Genomic DNA, 20,591 nt, shown 5'->3' with positions numbered 1-20,591 from the left:
GCTCAATTGGCCATTCCACATGTCCATCAAAGGTCATCATAGAATTCTTATTTAAACGCTGCTCATACTTTTGCAGCACAAAACGTGCATCAGCCAAGGAAATGGTCTCGCTAGGTGAGTCAAGTTTTGAAGTAATAGAGTATTACAAGATCATAAACAGGTCCTAGACCATCTACAATGTAATTAATCAACTCTCCTTCAATGTAATATAGCCAAGTTTTTGAAGGTCTGTAACATATTCCTCAAATGCATCCCTCTAACTCTTGATTCAGCCACAAAATAGCATTCCAAAGTATTCTAGATTTCAGTGGAGGTGGAACCCTTAGCAATGTGGTTATAAATGCACTCAGATATTGAGGCTAAAAGCCAGCTCATATGTAGCTTATCAAACCTTTTCCAGACAGCATACTCAGGGTTTACTTTCTTAATATTGGTTGAATCAGAATCATTTCTTACGGAAATAAATGGTGCAGGACACAGTAGCAGACCTTTCAAGTGATCTTCTAGGCCAAAAGCTGCTACCATGAAGGGAGTCTGTGCTCGCCAGTATTGATAGTTTTCCTCTGTCACTCTTTGATTTATCACTTGCAGACTTGACGGAGAGAAATTTCCAAACTGTGGCATGGTGGCACTAGGAAGTTCTTCACAGCTCGTCTTCTTGCCTGACACCATGAAATGGAAAATTAGTAAAACAAAGCACAAGAGCTAACACCAGAGAATTTGCAAATACCTCAGAAACTTTTATAAAAGCTCAGCTAGTAAAAGCTTACATCATGGTTTTTATGCTGGAAGGGATCAGTCTGTCACATAAACGAAAAATAATCTCAACCCTCAAAATGTTTGACACCTGAGCAATTCTCAGCCATTTGATCGAACATGCAGAACATGTTTGCTACAAGAAAATTCCAGAAAATAGAACACGCAAAAACAATGAAGAACAAAAATAGACTCTACTGTTGTATTGAAAGGCTGGAAAATGAAGTGAAAGCTTGCAAATTTCTTCCAAATTTCCTCAAGAAAAAACGCCCCATATCAATTAATGCCATTATATTAAAGCCAGTAACTTGCCGTTAGTGAACTTGCATTTCCTTTACAAAAGAAAACAGAACACTGCCGTTAGTGCAGCCACATTATTTTTCACAAAAGGGTACAATTAAATTACACGTATACAAGATTATATTATTTAAACAAAATATTCATATATCACTGTTATTTAATCTTTCTTCTGTCATTTAGGGAAAACTCATATCAAATCTTTCCATATCAACCAGTTGCTTTGATACATATATGTTCAAAGCAACTGATCTGCTACAATAAGCATATGCATGCATGTGAAGAGTAAAGGAATATCTATAAGATACTATAAACAGTCCTCAATGTCTGCACAAATTAACTGTTGGAAGCCGATAATCAATTGCCGGCAGGCTGCCAGAAGGCATTTGCAATGGCGGCAAGTCATATCCTTGGCTGTACTCAACTCTCTGCCTCTCAATGGAAGCCCCTTTGATGGGAATATTTTGGACGGTAGTAATGTGTACAAGCATTGTTAGCTTCGGTGAAACCATGCTATTCAGCATGTGTAGATATATATATATATGTCCTGAAGGCCTTGCATGGGAAAAAGAGAGCTCAATCTAGCCAAGAACAATTTGCTGAGGCGCTAAAATATTAAAATTCTCAAATGCATCTGATTGTGTCGGCAAATCATCCTTGGCCGCACTTCTCTCTCCACCTCTCCGTGACAGGCCTCACGACATTTATTTCGCTTGATGTTTTAGGAACCTAGCTATACGTCGCACTGTGTGTTCTGTGAGAAATTTATAGGCTGAAAGAGAGAATGAAATGTGGAAACTGCAAATTTAGGCATGGCTGGAAACTGCAAAAGCATAATATCCTTGTATCAGTAATACAAATTTCGTTTATATGCCATCTACGGCCTCCATTTCCATTACCGGTCCAAAGAGGTGATGAAGTGGAAGAAATATTTGGCTGGAAAGAGAGGATCGAATATCGAGAAGCTGTGGCTCTAAACAAACATAGAAATAAATCTTATACATATAAGCAAACTAAGCAAGCAATTTATGTACAAATTCTCTGTTTCAATGACCGTAAAGGGAAGGAGTTTTATTCTGATTTATATTTCCAACTGAAAATGTATAGAAGTTATAAATTGTTCCATGTTACTGTATTTAGAGAATAAATTAAAAAATTAGAAATAAAGTAATGGATTGTGCATGATGGAAATTGTTCATCATTATTCGCTTGGATAATTACAATGTCATCAGATCTAGGCAAAGATTAACCCAATGTGATATAATTCATCTCAACTCTAAATCCTAAACCCATAAGATTTAGACACTCCTCTATGTGTGAAACTGAAAACTGATTCTGATTAAAATATTATAGAAAAATTTATGCAAATAAGTCAAGTTTCATAGAATTGCAGAGTTTGAAAAAAAAATAAAGTATCAGGTCTCACATCTTGCAGTGAAACATAAGACATCTACAAAATTCAAGCCATGGGTACTTAAAACCCTGAGAAAGCGAAATACAAATTATGCAAAATGACATGCAAAATAAAATAATGTTGGCGACTTGGAAGGGGAAAACTATAGAAGTGTGACTTGAAAGGCTTAGAAAGTGTATAAGTTTATAAAAATAATATTCTTAAAAACCATTAAATATAAGTAATGTAAATAAACAATTCAACAACATTACTAAATCGTTTCCTCTTGGCTGGATTTTATAGTTGATACTTTTATATTTGATATTGCTATTCTCCTTTCTCCTGTAATATGTGATGTATAAAAGATAAGTCTCACCTTGACTAGTATCTAGGGGGATTATTTTTCAAACCTAGTAGAAGCAAGATCTGACAAGTTCTAACATCACATAGGCAAATTACCTGAATCTGCCATTCCTAGCAAGGAGCTCATCACTTCACCAAAACAACTAAAATTGTCATACATAACTTGTCATATGCATGTAGAGAGGCATAACTTAATATCTAGTTTTTTTTTTTTTTTTGCGGTGGATGGTTATTTCATGCGTAGAATGGTTTTAATAACCTCCATAATTTCTTTACTAAATATATAATAATCATTCTTTTTAAAATCATTTGAATAATCTCGTCATTCTTGTTCATAAGCATTATACATAATATCGGTAATAAAATGTCTTAACATAGATATGTTTAGGGAATTGGGTCGACCCAAGGCAAACCCTAACCCCCCTTTAAAAGGGCACAACCAATGGGTATATGACCCACATTTTTGCAGGGCACGTTAGGGGCCCTTAAGGTTTAGCCCATGAAAAAATAATATAAGTTAAAAACTATACAAATATTATGACAAACTAGCCCGCCCCGTGCCTTGCCATGTCACATACTTTGGCATGGCACCACCTCTGGGCACAAGACACATTGAATTCAACCTGGAACAACCTAGTATTTACTCATGACCATGTCTAACTAGACAAAATACTACTTACAAAAATTCAATTTTATTTATTGTCCTAAGGATTAAGTGTGAATTTTGCAATATTCAAGGGTTTACTAAAATATTAACAATACAAACATATTATGCAAATATAAAAAATTATTTTACTAAAAATTATCAGTCAAACGACATATTCCCACCCAAAGATTGCTCCTTTCTCAAGTTTCCATCCTTTAACTTTGAAAAACCCTTTTACCTACCCATGAGTTGTTAAGTCTATTAGTTTTAAAGATAAAATCGTTATTTTATTTATAATATTAAAAATAAACTAAAATTTTATCTCATTTTTCCTCCAGGGTTTACTTTTCAATCTTCTGCAATCTCTCCCTCTAGACACATTCTCTCCCTTTTGCGGTCTCTTCCTCCGAATGTGTTCTCTCCCTCCAATGGTCTCTTTTTCTTCTAATCAACTATTCAAACTGGAAAAATGAAGAGCTTTGTTGGGAAGATGAAACTTTTCGTCTTTTTAGAAGATGACAAGGAAGACCTTCGTCATTGCAGCTTGAATCACTAGTCGGAGGAGTTGCCATAAATTGAACAATTTTCCCTAAGGGGAAAAATATTGTTTTTTAAACCTTGGTCTGGGGGGAATTTTACTTTTTAAGGTTTAGGGAGAAAATGAAATAAAATTTTAAAACTAACAAATTTGATTGACTTTAACCATTGATAAATAGTTAAAATGGTTTTCAAAGTGAAAAGGTGGGAATTTGCGAATGAAGTAAATTTTGGGTGGGAAAAAACCCTTTGACCAAAATTATTTTACTATTCTATTCACCATAAGGATCTCTCAATACAATAATAACCATATTAAAATTTATTATCTACATATACGAATGTTACCCATGTCCATGTTAGAAGTTTATATATCAGTGTTAAAAATATTTATTAAATTACTCATATTTAGCATAAGTACGTAAAATAATATATTTTAAATGTTTAATAACTCAGTATTTATAATCAGATTTTAAAAAAATAATAATTGAATAATCAAATTTTAAAAGTATAGATTTTAGGTTATTAAACTAAATAATCAATTATGATATGCTTAAGATTTTTTGAATTATTAGATTACTGAGTTTAATTGATTTTTTAATCTTCTAATCCAAAAGCTAAAATATGGATATATTGAATATTTTAAAACAAATAATTAACTTTTTAATTATTTATAAAATAATTATAGTTAAATTTTGATTATTTATAATCCAGTAATCATAAGTTATGTGAATTTAATAATAACCTATTTACTGTAAGGCCAAATGACTATTTTCCACCCAAAGTTTGATATAAACCTAACCTCTCATCTACTAACTATCGTTAATTCAAACTCCTACTCATAGACTATTAAAAATAACAAAAATAGTTAACTCTCGGGATAAAATTGTTATTTAACTAGTAATATATTAAAAATAATAAAACATTATCTATTTCCTACTAGGTTTAGAAAACTAACATGTTTTTATCCAGGATTAAACTTTAAAATCTTACATTTTCCCCCCTAGGGTTTCTCCTTTCCCTTTTTTGGTGTTGAAATTGGTAGCTTTGCTCTCCCTCCTCTTTTCTAGGGCATTTCAGGATTAAACTTTAAAATCTTATATTTTCCCTTTAGGGTTTCTCCCTTCTTTTTTCTGGCATTGGAATCGATAATTTCGCTCTCCCTTCCCTTTTCCAAGGCATTTTCGACGTGTTCCTCCCTATAATGACTCGTCTTCATCATTGGACAAAGACATCGCCTTCGTCCAATGATGAAGATGATATTTTTGTCATTGAACGAAGACATATTATCTTCATCCAAGGATGAAGACAAGTCACTATTGAGGGGGTTTACACTGGAGGTGCACTAAAAAAGAGGAGGGAGAGTGAAGTTGTCAGTTTCAACATTGGAAAAAGGGAGGGAGAAACCCTAGAGAAGAAAATATAAGATTTGAAAATTTAAACCTAGGAGAAAATTATTAGTTTTCTAAACTTAAGGGGGAAATAGACAAGTTTTATTATTTTTAACATATTACAATTAAATGACGATTTTACCGTTGGAGTTAACTATTTCTGTTATTTTTAACAGTCCATTGGTGGGAGTTTATATTTTCGATAGTTAGCGGATGAAAGGTTAGATTTGCATCAAACCTTGGGTGGCAACCTGTCTTTTGGCCTTACTAGAATAGAGAAACAAGAACTATCAAGATAAAATTGAAATAAAAAGAAAAAAAGGAGATCTAACAATGCCGCATCATTTAGCAAAACAAATTTTAGACTTTATCTCCAAAATTAATAAAGAAATAGGATTAATGACGACGGTAACACATGAAAATTTTTTTTTTTTCTTATCCTTAATCATTTATTTTTATAATATCTATTCAGGTAATTTTCAATTTGAAATATAATTTTATTTTATAAAAATGAATAGCACTGTTCAAATAACAATGGTCTTCCAATCTAGTTAAGTATTGAAGAAATCTATATATGTATGTTCATTGAGAGTATATCACTACAGTATACATAGGTGGATTCAAGCCGAACTTGAAAAATGCTAGCTCGAATTTAACTCTAATTTAGAATGACCAACTTGAGAGCAAACTTAACTCATTCAATTGGTGAAATAACATCTAAGAAAATAAAAAAATAAGAATTATTGGAAAAGAAAAAAATCACAAAAGAAGAAAAATTGTTAGCGAAGCAACATCTGGTGTGACAACGTTAATGATATGTTGATGTTAAGTCAAGTTTGAGATCAATGAGCGGAATTTTTTTCAATTCAAACTCAATTTATTTGAGACAAATCAAGTTTAGTCATGTCTTACTTATTTGATCAATAAAGCTTTGAGCATCCAATTTTAAGTATACAATTGATACTTAAATGATATTTTAATTAAGGATAAAATAACAATCAATATATGATAATATATTATTTAAATACATAATTAAATACTTAAAATTAAGTACACATAATATTACTTTAATTTGATAGATACACATAAAATGTTCAATAACTACATTACTTCTAAATAAAGAGTTATGTACAAAAAGGCTCGAATGTATCAAAACGAATTTTGTAAAATACTTCCATAAAATCAATTAGAACAAAATGGTTTGTCTTTTGTAAGTGCAATAAAAAAAATGCCCTTTATCTATAATTAGGCAGTTTGTCATTTAATAATATTTAATTTACCTACTTCTCTTCCCATAAAAATGATAATATTAATTTTCTTTTAATAAATATTATTATTTTAAAATACTTTTTTTTAATTTTTTCTGTCTCCATCCATCTTCACCACCCTAAAGAAAAAGCCCTCACCAACCTTTCTCATTCATTTTTTTTTTTCTGGGATAAATAACCTTTCTCATTCATCTCCACATCAGACACCAAACAAAGCAAACTCAATCAAATTCAAATCAAACTCAAATAGAATATTATAATTCAAATCAGACAAATCTAGATCTAAATCTAAATCTAAATCCAAATCAAACCTGATCAAAATCAAATCTAGAAAGACGATGATAGTTTTGGTGATGATCTTCTAAAAAAGAGCTAGACATGTACAAGAATCTACAAGAAATAAAAGCCATGTCAATAATAACATCAAATAAGTTCAACAACTGTTTAAATTTAATTAAGATTATTATGAAATAAGAATTGTATGTTTCAATTGTGTATATAATAGTACAAAGAGTGTCAATTTATACAATACAACTAAACTATAAAAAAGGGAAAATTTGTGCAATCATTATGATTAATGTCATTCAATATAATTAAGGTGTCAATTACTATGAGTGAAGGTCAACTATTATGATAAGATCAATCATCATGATTAATGTGTCAATCACTATCATTGTGGTTTTAATCACCATGAGTAAGGTATCAATCACTATAATTATGGTGTCAATCATTATGATAAGATTAATCACCTTAATTAAGGTATCAATCACTAAGATTATGGGTCCATTACTATCAATCATGCAATAATAAAAAATCCCTATAATTATATTAACACCCCCCCCCCCCCCCCCCCCCTCCAAAAAAAAAAAAACTCAAGGTGGTATAGTTGATACTGGTTTGAGTTTGGTGACTAATTCTTGAAAGTGGCTAGGGAGATGAGATTTGGTGAAGATATTTGTTGTTTGATTTGCTAAGGATACTAGATTATTGATAGTACCTTGAGAGACATGATGACACACAAAATGACAATCAATTTCTATATGTTTAGTGTGTTTATGAAAGACATCATTGTGAGAAATTTGAATAGCACCCCAATTATCATAGTGAAGAATAGTGGCAGAATGGTGTTTGACACTTATATCTTCTAATAGCCATCGAAGCCAATGTAATTCTGATGTAACATTTACAGGGGCATGATACTATGGTTTTGTATTAGAATGGGCTATAACAGTTTGCTTTTTACTTCACCAAGAAAGAAGAGAATCTCTAAAAAAAGAAAAAATAACTAGTGGTAGATTGACAATTAGTAGGATCACCTGCCTAATCAGCATCTAAATAATATAAGAGAAGAATGAGCAAAAAAAATGAAAACCATAGAAAAATAGTTCCTTTTACGTAACGAAGAATTCGAAGAACAACTGAGAAGTGAGACGAGTAAGGTACAACCATAAATTAGCTAGCTAAGTAAACTGCATATGCAATATCAGGTCAAGTCACTATAAGATATATTGAACTATCAAGTTGTCGATACAATGTAGGATTATCAAAGGGAGTTCCAGCCATTGGAGTAAGTTTGACATTGAACTTCAAAGGAGTATATATAGTTTTGCTCTCAGTAATTGAATATTTGAAGCATATTTGGCTTGAGAAAGATAATATCCATCATAATTAAAAGATATCTCAAGTCCTATGAAATAAATAAGGGAACCAAGGTCTTTTATCTCAAAGTGTTGACTAAGATATTATTATACTTATGAAATACAAGTTGCATTATCGCCAATGATGATCATGTCATCAATATATAGTAAAAGAAGAACAATACCACAATTAGTATGATGAATGAACAAAGTTGAATCATAGGCACTAGAGACGGAACCAAATTGGGTAATAGTGGATTTGAACTTTGCAAACCAAGCCCTTAGAGCTTGTTTAAATCCATACAAAACCCGTTAAAGAGGACAAACCTTTCAAGGAGGATAGGAATAACCGAGTAAAGGATGCATGTAAACTTCTTCTTATAGGTCATTATTAAAGAATGCATTTTTCACATTCATCTGAAGTAGACACCATTGTTTAATACCAGCAATTGCTAACATACTTCGGACAGAGGTTAATTCAGCCACAGGAGCAAAAGTCTTTTTATAGTTAATGTCATATTCTTGAGTATATCCTTTGGTAACTAAGTGTGCCTTGTACTGCTTGATAGATCCATCTAAATGAGTTTTAATCTTATAAACCCATTTACATCCAATCGGGGTTTTACCAAGGGGAGATTATCCAAATCCCAAGTACAAGTTTTCTCTAAAGCTTGAAGTTCTTCTGTCGTAGCTTGTTGCCAAAGTGGGTCAATACTAGCTTCATGATAAGAGAGGGGTTAATTTAAAGTGGCAATAACAAAATAACAATGATAATCATTAAGAAAAATTAGATTTTTTCTTACCCAACTGAAACGATGAAGACTGGAATCAGGGATAGTATCAATAGTTGGAATAGTCTCTCTAGGAATAGATACAAAAGTAAAGGTATTATTGAGCTCTTTAGAAATAGATATATCAAGACTGGGAAATAGTTCAACAAATTTAAGGACATGAGTAGAAAGACAGTTAATTGTATAAATTGTAGTTAGAGCTGTATCTCTCCAAAATTTTTCGAGACATAAGGTAGAAAGAAGGAAGACACAAACAAAATAAAAAATATGATGATGTTTACCTTCAGCCCTTTCATTTTGCTAAAAGGTATAAAGACAAGAATGTTAAATGATTGTACCTTACTGAGAAAGAAAATGAAGAAAAGTATTATCTTGATATTCCATAGCATTATCAATTCGAAGAATTTTGTTTTAAAAGATAAATCCAAGTAAAACACAAATAATCATCAATGAATAAAACAAAACATCGATAATCATTAACAGATGAAACAAAGGAAGGGTTGTAAATGTTAGAGTGAATAAGCCTAACAGGAACATTTGAAATAGAATTATTATTATTAAAAGACAATGTCGGTTGTTTTTCAAATTGACAATCTAAACAATTAAACAACTCAAATTTTTTAAATTCTAACAAACCACGAGATACTAAAGGACAAAGTTTACTAGCTGAAGCATGACCTAAACGAATATGCCACTAATGTAAAGGAGAGATAGTTGTTATAATAGTAGACACAAGGTTTTTAGGAAAACAAAGAGAGGTAAGCTTAAATAATCTTCACACTTTGTAACCTATCCCAAGAATCTTGCTTGTTTATGAATATTGTACCTGACCACCAGAATAAGAGAAGGCTATAGTGAGACATAATTGGCCAATTCAAAGCTAGATTAGGAACAATGTATGTATTAGGTAAATCAATATTAAGAGTAGATGCATGCCCAATATAAGTGATAAGCATTTTTGTTCCATTTGTAGTATGTATGAGTGGAAGTTAAGAGATGGGTGTTTTAGTTGTCATAATAACAAAGGTTAGAGGTCATATGATTATAGCAAGTTGAGTCAAAGAGCCAAAAGGAGTTATCTAAAGTGACAGAGAGGGCAGCAAAGGAAGGAGAATTGGAAGAGATATCCTGTTTAAGAAGAGCCTCAAGGTCACTCATGGTGATAGCATTAGATACCTAGAAAGTAGCAACAACAATAGTAAAAGATCTAGACTTAGAGGAATTCTTAAGTTTAAAGGATCCTCATTTTGGTTTTGGTGGTCAAATAGGATAATTTTCAAGAATGTCTAATTTCATGACAATATCTGCATTCAATAGTTGGATAATAACAAAAAAAAAATTTCAAGTTGGGGACAATTCTTACAATATTTTGCTCTTGATTTTTGGTAGAATGGCTTAAAATGCGTAGTTGCAAGAACAACATCAGTTTGTAGAGATTTATCTAAGCCAAGATGTGTCTTTTCAAAAATAATCTCATGAATAGTAGTATCTAGAGTTGGAAGGGGATGTTGATGCAACATAGAAGCCCTAACTGCCTTATATTCTAGACGTAAAGCCATGAGAACTTGAATAAGCCAGAGATGATCTTTGTTAATATTAGCTTGAGCCAATTGATTCCAAATAGGTTGTACTTGGACAAGAAATGCATTCAATGACTGTCTTGGTTCTTATTTGAGATTATGCAGGGTGGTCCATAATTGATAATAATGAGCAAGTAGAGTAGCTTTAAATTGATTAGCAAAAAAATCCCAAATCCCTTTAGCAGAGTCAAAATTGGCAAATTGAATATAAATAGAGGTATTACGAAATGATGTGAAAATTTGGTGATTTTTGCTATCCCAATCTTCAAGCCGTTATACAAATTTTGTGTCAGTTTCATCTTTCTCTTGCATAAGTTTAATAATATCTCCAGTAATAACACACCAAAGTTTTTGCCCAATTAAAAAACTCTTCATGCTATGTACCCATAGGTTGTAGTTCAATCAAATCAAAACTGTGTAATTGGCTTGAAAACATCAATTTTCTCCATGTTATAGAAAATTTTGTAGAAATAGATATGATGGATAATGATCATGAAAAGTATTGTACTTGGGTTGGTTTAGGGACAGGTTTAGTAAGCCAAAAGAAATAAACAAAATAAAGAGAGGTTTAACAAGTAGATAGAAACAGGAAAACAAAGGTATTGTTTTAGACAACCAAAAAAACTTAAAACAAACACAAGAACGCAGATGGTCTTTGATACCATATTATAAAATAAGAATTGCATATTTCAATTGTGTTTATAACAATACAAAGAATGAATATTTATACAATACAACTAAATTTAAAAAAAAAGAGGAAAATCTATATAATCACTATGATTAAGGTCAATCACTATGATTATAGTGGCAATCACTATAATTAAGGTCAACCATTATGGTAAGATCAATCACCATGATTAAAGTGTCAATCATTTTGATTGAGGGTCAACTATTATGATAAGATCAATCATCATGATGACGGTATCAATCACTATGATAATATTAATCACCATAATTAAGGTATCAATCACTAAGATTTTGGGCTAATTACTATCAATCATGTAATAATTAATAGTCCCTATAATTCCATTAACAAAGATGAAGGCTAAAAGTTGAAAGTGAAAGGTTAAGTACTTGGAAGGTAAAAAATTAAGAATAATGGTGAAATTCAATGTCTTGTCTTCCTTCGAGTAGAATAAGAAGTATGCTACTCCTCTCATTTAAACACAAAAGAAAAATCTTGAGTTCTTAATTTCTCTTTATGAGATTAAATGGTGGATTTAGTGAGATTCGGTGGAAATTTGGTGAGAACTTATATTTTCTTCCCTTTTTCACATTAGAAATAAATTTATTGACTTCACTTTTTCTTGTGCTTTTCCCTTTGTTTGAATGACAATTTTCCCTTTTCCTTTCCAACTACAATTTGTAAAAGCAAATCTATGTAATTTCACCATTTTCTTGCCAAATCATACTAAAAAGTGTGTAATTTGACCTAAATATCATATCTTGATGTTGTTTCAATCAAATAAAATCAAAATCATAATGTTTCATGTTGCGGCTCAACCTAAGTGTCATCTCACAACATCGACCTTTCATGCTTTTCATAACATACTTAATAGTGCTACTCACCACTATTACTCTCTTCTCTCCAGATGGTTGGAATTTAAGAGAGGGGTGTTACACAAGTTTTGTTACTAAGGACCCCAAACCTTATAAAAAGGGAAATTACCATTTAACCTTTTCACGGGTCATAATAAAAAATAAATGACTATTTACCCCCAAAACTTTGTTGAAATAACATGTCCTATCCTTTAAGTCTGAAGAGTTCATTCACCACTTGTCATCCACTACACTTAGTGAATTTCATTTGGTTTAAGTTTAAATTTTTGTTTTCTTTTTTGTTAGTGTAATAACAAAATTGCTATCAACATTTAGTTGGCCAACTTGCCCTCCAATAATGTTTAACATACTAATTTGTCCATTGATAATTATAATTATATTTTTTAAAATTATATTTTTCTTTCTCTCCACCTATAATCTCAACACGAAAGCCACCAACAGTCCACAACCTCTCTCTAGTAAAAATTTGTCATCTTCACCACTAATATCCCTAGCCATCAATAACATCTCTCTAAGGAAATTCCACTTTTGCACTCTTCTCTTTGTTGGACTCAATAAACTCCACTCTTGATCTCTTTTTCAATCATCTTCACTGTTAACACTACTAGAATCAGATCTAATCCAAATACACCACTATCATCTCTCCTTTTGTATTCTTCAACACACAAACAAACAAACATGTAACTCCTAAGTGAATAAGAAATCCAAATCCAAATACACTACTATAATCTCTCCAACTATCATGTTCGACACATACACAGACAAAAGTGAAGTTCTTAAGGGCAAAACAAATTTAATTCAAATAAATCCAAATCAAACTCAGTTAGAATCAAATTGAAATTAGATTTGGGAAGGCAAACATGGTTGTGGGCAATGAGTTGCACTATTCATAGTACATCATAAAAAGTGAGATTGATGGCGTGAGGTGATGATGATGACACTTAAGTTAAATGACAAAATGAAACATTATAACTTTGGTGTAATTTGGATGGAATTATCTTGAAATGCGAGATTTTGACCAAATTGCACCTTCTTAGGTGTGATTTGGCCAAGAAATATAAGAACTGCGCTGAGATGTGAGAAAATAGAGGCCAAGAAGGAAAAGAGAAAAAATGAGAAAAATAGGAGCAGGAAAGAAAAGAGAAAAAACAGGAGCAAATGAGACGAAGAAAAACAAGAATAGATGAAGCCACGTGTCCACCATTGGTTGATGTTTTAAGAATTATTTTAATTTGTTTATTTTTGGGTAAAGTGACGGAAATGCCCATTTGCCCATTAAAGCTAATGACACTAATACATGGAAAACGAAAGTGAACTTTGGTCCTTATCCATTAATAAATAACATTTTAATGTGCAATAATTAAACCGGTAAATGGCCTAGATTCTCTACCTTTGGTCTAGTACCTCCCCTTAGATTACCTTTTCAAAATTTACACAAAATTACTAGAAAAACATTGTAATAGTATGTATCAAAATTTTGATATTTTATATTTTATCATAGAAAAATATGTCTATTCAAATAAAAAATTAAAAATTTCATATAATCACATCATCATATTGAAAAATATTATAAACACCCTCATAATAATAAAATTTCTTAAATACATCGTAATCACATCATCACTTCTCTAAAAAGATAAATCAGTCTATATTAATAAAATTACCATTACCTATTATATTATATGATAGACTATATATTATACCAATTTTTTTATATATATTAAGATTTGTATCATTTTTTATTTATATTATATTATATATTAATTATCATATATGTTAAAATATTTTTGCTTATGACTACATGAAGGTAGAAATTTGTCAAATGTATAATTAGAAAAATGCAAAAGTTTGAGAATTCAATTTAGTATATCTACTGTAAAATCCAAAATAAAATTTTGGAAAATTAATTAAAATAAGCAAAATTTTAAGCGTTTATACGTTTTTAGGCCACCCTAGAAAAGTTTTACCAAAATAAGCAAACCATATTTTTTTTACCCTTTTTTACCCTTATATTGAAAAACCAAGTAAAAATATTTTTTCTGAGAATGGGCGTCGGTTTATGGTGGTTACGATGGTGGCTAGGGATTTTACAGTGAAACCTTAAATATGTCAAATTATGTATATGAATGTTTTTGAATGTTTCGAACGCTTAAAATGGGCGTCGGTTTATGGTGGTTACGATGGTGGCTAGGGATTTTACAGTGAAACCTTAAATATGTCAAATTATGTATATGAATGTTTTTGAATGTTTCGAACGCTTAAAATGATGTAGTTTCGATGTTAATGGATATCTGGAAGTGTAGCCGTTGAGAGACAAAAACGCGTAAATTTACAGTGTCGCGCAAACTGCGCAAATGTACAGTGCCACGCAAACTACACAAATCGCGTAAATACTGTTTACACCGCGCAAATACTGTTCCCATTGCTCAAACATTGTTCACATCGCGCAAAAATAGATATCATAGTCTGTGAACAGGATTTTTGCGCGATTTTGCAAGCGGTTTGTGCAGTTGAACAGTGTTTGTGCAGTTTGCGTGATACTGTTCATTTGTGCAGTTTGTGTGATACTGTTTATTACGCAGTTTGCGTGACACTGTTTATTTGCAAAGTTTACGCGGCACTGTAAATTTGCGCGTTTTTGTCTCTCAACGGCGACACTTCCAGACATCCATTAACACGGAAACTACATCATTTTAAATGTTCGAAACATTCAAAAATATCCATATACATAATTCGACATATTTAGGGTTTTACTATAAAATCCCTAGCCACTATCGTAACCCCCATAAACTGACGCACATTCTCAGAAAAAATATTTTTACTTGGTTTTTCAATATAGGGGTAAAAAGGGTAAAAAAATACGGTTTACTTATTTTGGTAAAACTTTTCTAGGGTGGTCTAAAAATGTATAAACGCTTAAAATTTTGCTTATTTTAATTAATTACCCCAAAATTTTATCAAATATAAAGAAAAAAGAACAAGAACAAATGTCTAGCTTTCTAATGTATGCCATCCGATGAATTCTTCCGTGCGAAAGAAGATTTTTCTGAGCAAATCGTACATTGTTCGATGTCAACACCAGAGATAATTTGTATTGATCATGATCAGGCACGACCATGGTCAGTGCCTGATCATGATTAATATAAACAACAGTATAAACATGCTTCTTGAAGCCAGTACACAGAACCTTACCTACTTCTTTTCTTCTACTTCTTCCTCTTTTTCTTCTTTTGCACCATCATAAGATTCCGCTTCTGGTAGATACAAAAAACAGAAAGATTTATAGGACAAAGAAATAAACCAGAGTATTTAAGAAACAAAAGCGATTCCCAAGAAGATGAGACTTGGTAATATTGTTTTCAGAGGTGGGTGGAGAATAGGCCTTTTCGTTCCACCAAAGGTCATAACGGGTATTATAAATGTTAGTTCAACAAAATCATTCTTCATTAATTAGACTTTTGATATCCCATTGGTGTTTTAAGACCCAGCCGGTTCGACCGAACATTAGTTACAAACCCAGATTAAATCAAGGTTAGATTAAACTGATTCAGAGTTGAACTAAGTGAATTGTAACTGATTATAATACAATCATTGGATCAAATCAGTTTGAATATCATCCTGGCTTTATCATGACTAAATTTCGTTTTAAATTTTTAATAATATTTTACTAAGATCATAGATCTATTGGGTCAAGACTTAATTCATGTCTAAAAACATAGATCCCAATACATTATTAGGTTTTATGCAGACTTTTTTAGTAGAGCTTATAAGAGTAAACTTTTTTGAATATTTGTTAATTGTTTTATTAGAAAAATATCAAAGAGTTTTAAAGTATTAATTTAAATCAGGAATGCCTGAGAAAGATACATGATTAGACTGTCCTCCACTCCCATATTGTGGATCAAAGGAAGAGACAAGAAAATTAGTACCTTTACCTCTTGCCTTGTTATCAAATGGATTTTCAAATTAAGTAGACTTGAGATCAGTCTAATCTGAAATATATTTTAGTTGGATCAGAGTTTTTGAAATCAAAATTTTTAAGTTCCATTATTGAACCTCCCAAATCAACAGGGAAAAAAAAAGGATGCAAATAAACCGCTGTATATATCATAAAAGTTGGACATTCTTGACTCAAGGATCTCGTAATCCATAGAATATCTAGAGCATATGTCCCACTGAAGGATATCGTATGAAACTCCATCAAAGTTTGTATCTTTCAAGAGTCCATTAACAGCCTTCAGGTCCTTCACTGCTTTCTTGCTAAGCCGATACCGAGTTGTCAAATGAAGACACAGCCCTTTGCAACATTGATTCCCTGTTCTCTGATCCAGGTCTTCAATAATCATCTTCGCATTATCGATGCGCTCTTCAACATCCCTTTCTAGCTGTTCCCCTCCACATCCAGCTCTCAATTGCACTCAGCAAATCAGCTCTGACATACCTCCTTTCTACTTCTTCCTTCAGTTTCTCAAAGTCGCTTTTGTAATTCCACAAATAACTTGTCGATTCCTTAAACTTTTTGCTAACAGTTCCATCCCTGGCGTCCAACATTTTTAAGCAATAACAAAACAATATGGAAATCTGAATAAAACTTGAACCGTAATGAGTAAGAATGCAACTACAACTACAATCATCAAGTAGAAGAAATCAAGAGTCAGTGAAACAACCTATTTCAATTATATTGACTTAAATTACCTTTTTAATGGGTCATTCAGACCTTAACTTAAATGCAAGCGAAGAATAGGTTGCTCTCAGCTCTTGCAGCCACCGAATCACCTCCTGCTCGGAAATTGGAAGACACGGTTGTTGGTGGAGGAAATAGATCCGAACGGACCAAATCCGAGGGAGAAATGGCGTTTTTGGAATTCCTTGATAATAAGAATAGACAGCTGGAATTGAGCTGAGAATTCTAGACAAACTGAAGCTCGAGCTCAAGGCTGGGTGTGGTGCTATGATGGTTAAGCTTGAGCACGACAGGCTCAAAGGTTTGAATGAATTCAATACAAAACAATTAAAATGTCATTGTGTTGATTAATACTTCATTTCAGTGCAAGCGAACTGAACCTTTAATTCAACTCAGTATTATAATTGAATTTAAGTTGATTCAAATTCGACTTTTTTCAAACTGAATTAAACTTAAACTTGGTTTGAATAGAGCTCGTTAAGTTTGAAAATAGACTTAAAATTGACTCATTCAAATTGAACTTGAGTTAATCTGTGTTAAAAAAAAAAAAGCATTCTCATCCTATTATTCTATCAAATAGTCCGCCCCTACCTAGCATTGTAAAAAGTTATATCAATTTAATTGGAAAAAAAATATTTTTTTTTCAAATTTGAATAAATAAAGTTAAAATAGCCACAAGAAGTCTGGTTTTTGGTTGTTTTAATTGAAAACAAAGACATTGTATCTTAAAAATTGAATAGAGATAAAATAGTCAAGATAGAGTTGGGTTGTTCGTTCTTTTAATTGAAAATAATGATATTTTTGTTTTAAAATTTGGATGAGTAAAAGTAAAATAAGCGTAAAATAATATACATTGGTAATCTTTTTATACACCAAATGAACTAAGTTTAAGTCAAAAATTGGGTTTGTTTTTATAAATGAGTTTATTAAAAATTGCACAATAATAAAAGAGAAAAACCATTCTAAAATGAGTAATATTTTGTGCATTAACCATAAATATTGATTAGTATACTAATAAAGATATATCATTATGTGATTAGATATTATTTTATCTTTAATTTAAAATCACTGGACACACTATTGTTCATACACAAATTGGTACTCGCACATAAGATTGTATCTAAACTAAAGGGGTTTAGGCTCAAAAATCGAATTCGTTTAGATCGAGCTTGAGCTGAGACAGTTGACTGATTTCTAAAACTAAGTTGAACTCGAGTGAAAGAGAGTTTGACTCAGTCCCCTTAATGAGTTAAGGGGATGACTAGAATTATTTTGAGTTTGACTTACGATTCGATTCAAATCATGTCAAACAACTATCAAGATGATATCTCTTTTCCCATTATTGGGTAATATAACGTCATTTTATCAATGAGTCATGGACTGGAGCTAGAAATTTGATTTGTGAACTCAAATCGAGCTTGAAACTTCAAACTTGGGAGTCAAACTGAACTTGAGTTACCCATCACTTTGGCTCATTGAATTTGAGTCAAACTCAAACCGTTACATTTTTTATTCAAATTGAACTCAAATCAAAGGTGTTCAGACTTAGTTCAGTTCATATCAAGCTTGTCCTAGAATATATTAGAAAACACTTTTAAAATATAAAAAATTGTCTTTCAAAATTAGAATTAAAAAATCTCTAATAAAGGATATTCAATACTTTTTGAACGATAAGAAGTTTTAATCTTAAGAACCTAGAAGAAATCCCGTGAATTTTTTTTTCTTGCTTATTTATTATTATAATTAATATAATTGATAATTAATTGATATGTATTTATTGATTTATAATATCATTGATATTTAACTGCTCTATGTGGCCTTGCGAATAGGTTGATTTTTCTGCAATATTCGGTTGATTGTAGCTGGTTTGTTGATCAAGATTGCTCAATGTTGGTGTCGTCCTAATGCACACATAATATGTCACTTCAAGCTATGAGATATTGTCCGTTTTAACTTTCGTTGGCTTCATAATTTTGTCTTTAAAAGCTACCTCACAAGGAGAGAGGGAGACAATGGTATTATAATGACCCAAAGCCCCCAACTCTTGTTAGATATGAGATTTTTAGCACCAACATAACCCCCTAATTAAGGGGCTTGGGGAGAACATCTTTCACATCGTCTCCCCAAAATAGTGTCACTGTTGATACTATCTCGATCTACACATAACAGGTCACTTAAAGTTATAAGGTATTATTCGCTTTGGTCTTTGTTGGCCGCATGGTTTACCTTAAAATATGTCTTGGAGGGAGAGTGACAGTGGATTTATATTAACTCAAGACCTTTTGTTGCAGCTTGATGTGAAATTTATGGCATCAAAATTCTTCGAATGTTTGATTTTTGATGAAAAGCAGCAGTGTTAGGCATACAACTCAGTAAAAATGGCAGAGATCTACAATTAATAATCCGAGTAGATACATAGTGTTATAAGTAATTTTTTCAATAAAGTATAATGTGTAACTTGTGAATAAGTTACAACAAACACAATAACCATGTTAGCCAATATGCAGGTGTCTGCTTTGAGAAATTAGCCTTAGGGTGGGTACAGTGGTGAAACTGAAAAAGGAGAGTCGTTCACAACATAAAAATGAATGTCGGTTCAAGGACATGAATGGTCGTACAAGATAACTGAAACATAAATGATTGTGAAAGAGAATATAGCAGATGTTATGCCGAGTAAGAATGAACACTTGTTCACTAATGATGAAAGGTCATACTTGTTAAAAATGAATGCATGTTCAAGGAAGATGAACAGTTGTTCATAGAGTTGTCCTATGAGGAATGTTAGATGTATGTTGAAGTGCTAATATGTGTCTGAGATAGAGAATAAGACAGAGTATGAGTATCATGAGCACGTAAATAATAGGTAAATGCTAGAATGAGTCCGAGATGAGTTTTACATCTGATAATGATTATGATTTTTAACAACATATAGTTGATCCAATGATCTTAAGAAATTATCTACCAAACTAATATTTTATGTTTTTCGAGCATTAGAGTGATGAGATTTAGAATAAAAGATCTTGTAGAATACATGTGGAACACAAAGATCCCATAGAAACATGTGAAGGACATAGAGATCCCCATAGATAAGGAGATTTTGAGTCATCCATGAAAACATATCTTTTTCTCACTATGATTTTTTTAGGTATATTATCTATAAGGTTGTTACGAGGGTGCGCTCGTCACATAGATTGTGCTCCTACAAAGAAGTATTGCACCCACATTTACCATATACACCCAAAGAGAGGTGTTATTTATAGGTTGTACCCAGCGAGAAGTCCATAAAAAGATGTTAAGACAAGTTCATATATACTATAAACTATGATAGCTTGAGAAATTAAATCACGTGATTAGTGTGTCAAATCAATATTACTCCAACCTAGTCCTATCAATGTGGAGATACTGATTATTTTATGATATTGATTTTGAAAATTTTTTCACAAATTAATTTTTGAAAGATGATTTTACATGCATTTGCACTGCATGTCATCAGAGTTCAAGTCTAGAGATACATCTTAGAATTTAGATGACAAGAGAGAAAACAAATAGGAATGCAAGATTGGATATGTGGAAATGAATAAGAGAGAACATAGATTTACATAGGAAATGAATAAGAGAGAACATAGATTTACATACTCTTAACTTATTGATTGATTTGTCAATTATCACTCACTCATTTTCGTTTATGTTT

At 31.7% G+C, this 20,591-nt stretch overlaps 1 pseudogene; it reads right to left on the bottom strand.

Moving 5' to 3' along the window:
• Positions 1-297: 297 nt before the first annotated feature.
• LOC123195664 lies at positions 298-8,674 on the bottom strand (annotated as a pseudogene).
• Positions 8,675-20,591: the final 11,917 nt, after the last annotated feature.

Source organism: Mangifera indica, chromosome 14 (assembly GCF_011075055.1).
Source record: "Mangifera indica cultivar Alphonso chromosome 14, CATAS_Mindica_2.1, whole genome shotgun sequence".
Classification (NCBI taxonomy): Eukaryota; Viridiplantae; Streptophyta; class Magnoliopsida; order Sapindales; family Anacardiaceae; genus Mangifera; species Mangifera indica.
The sequence above is the reverse complement of the archived record's forward strand: the minus strand, read 5'-3'. Positions and strand labels throughout refer to the sequence as shown.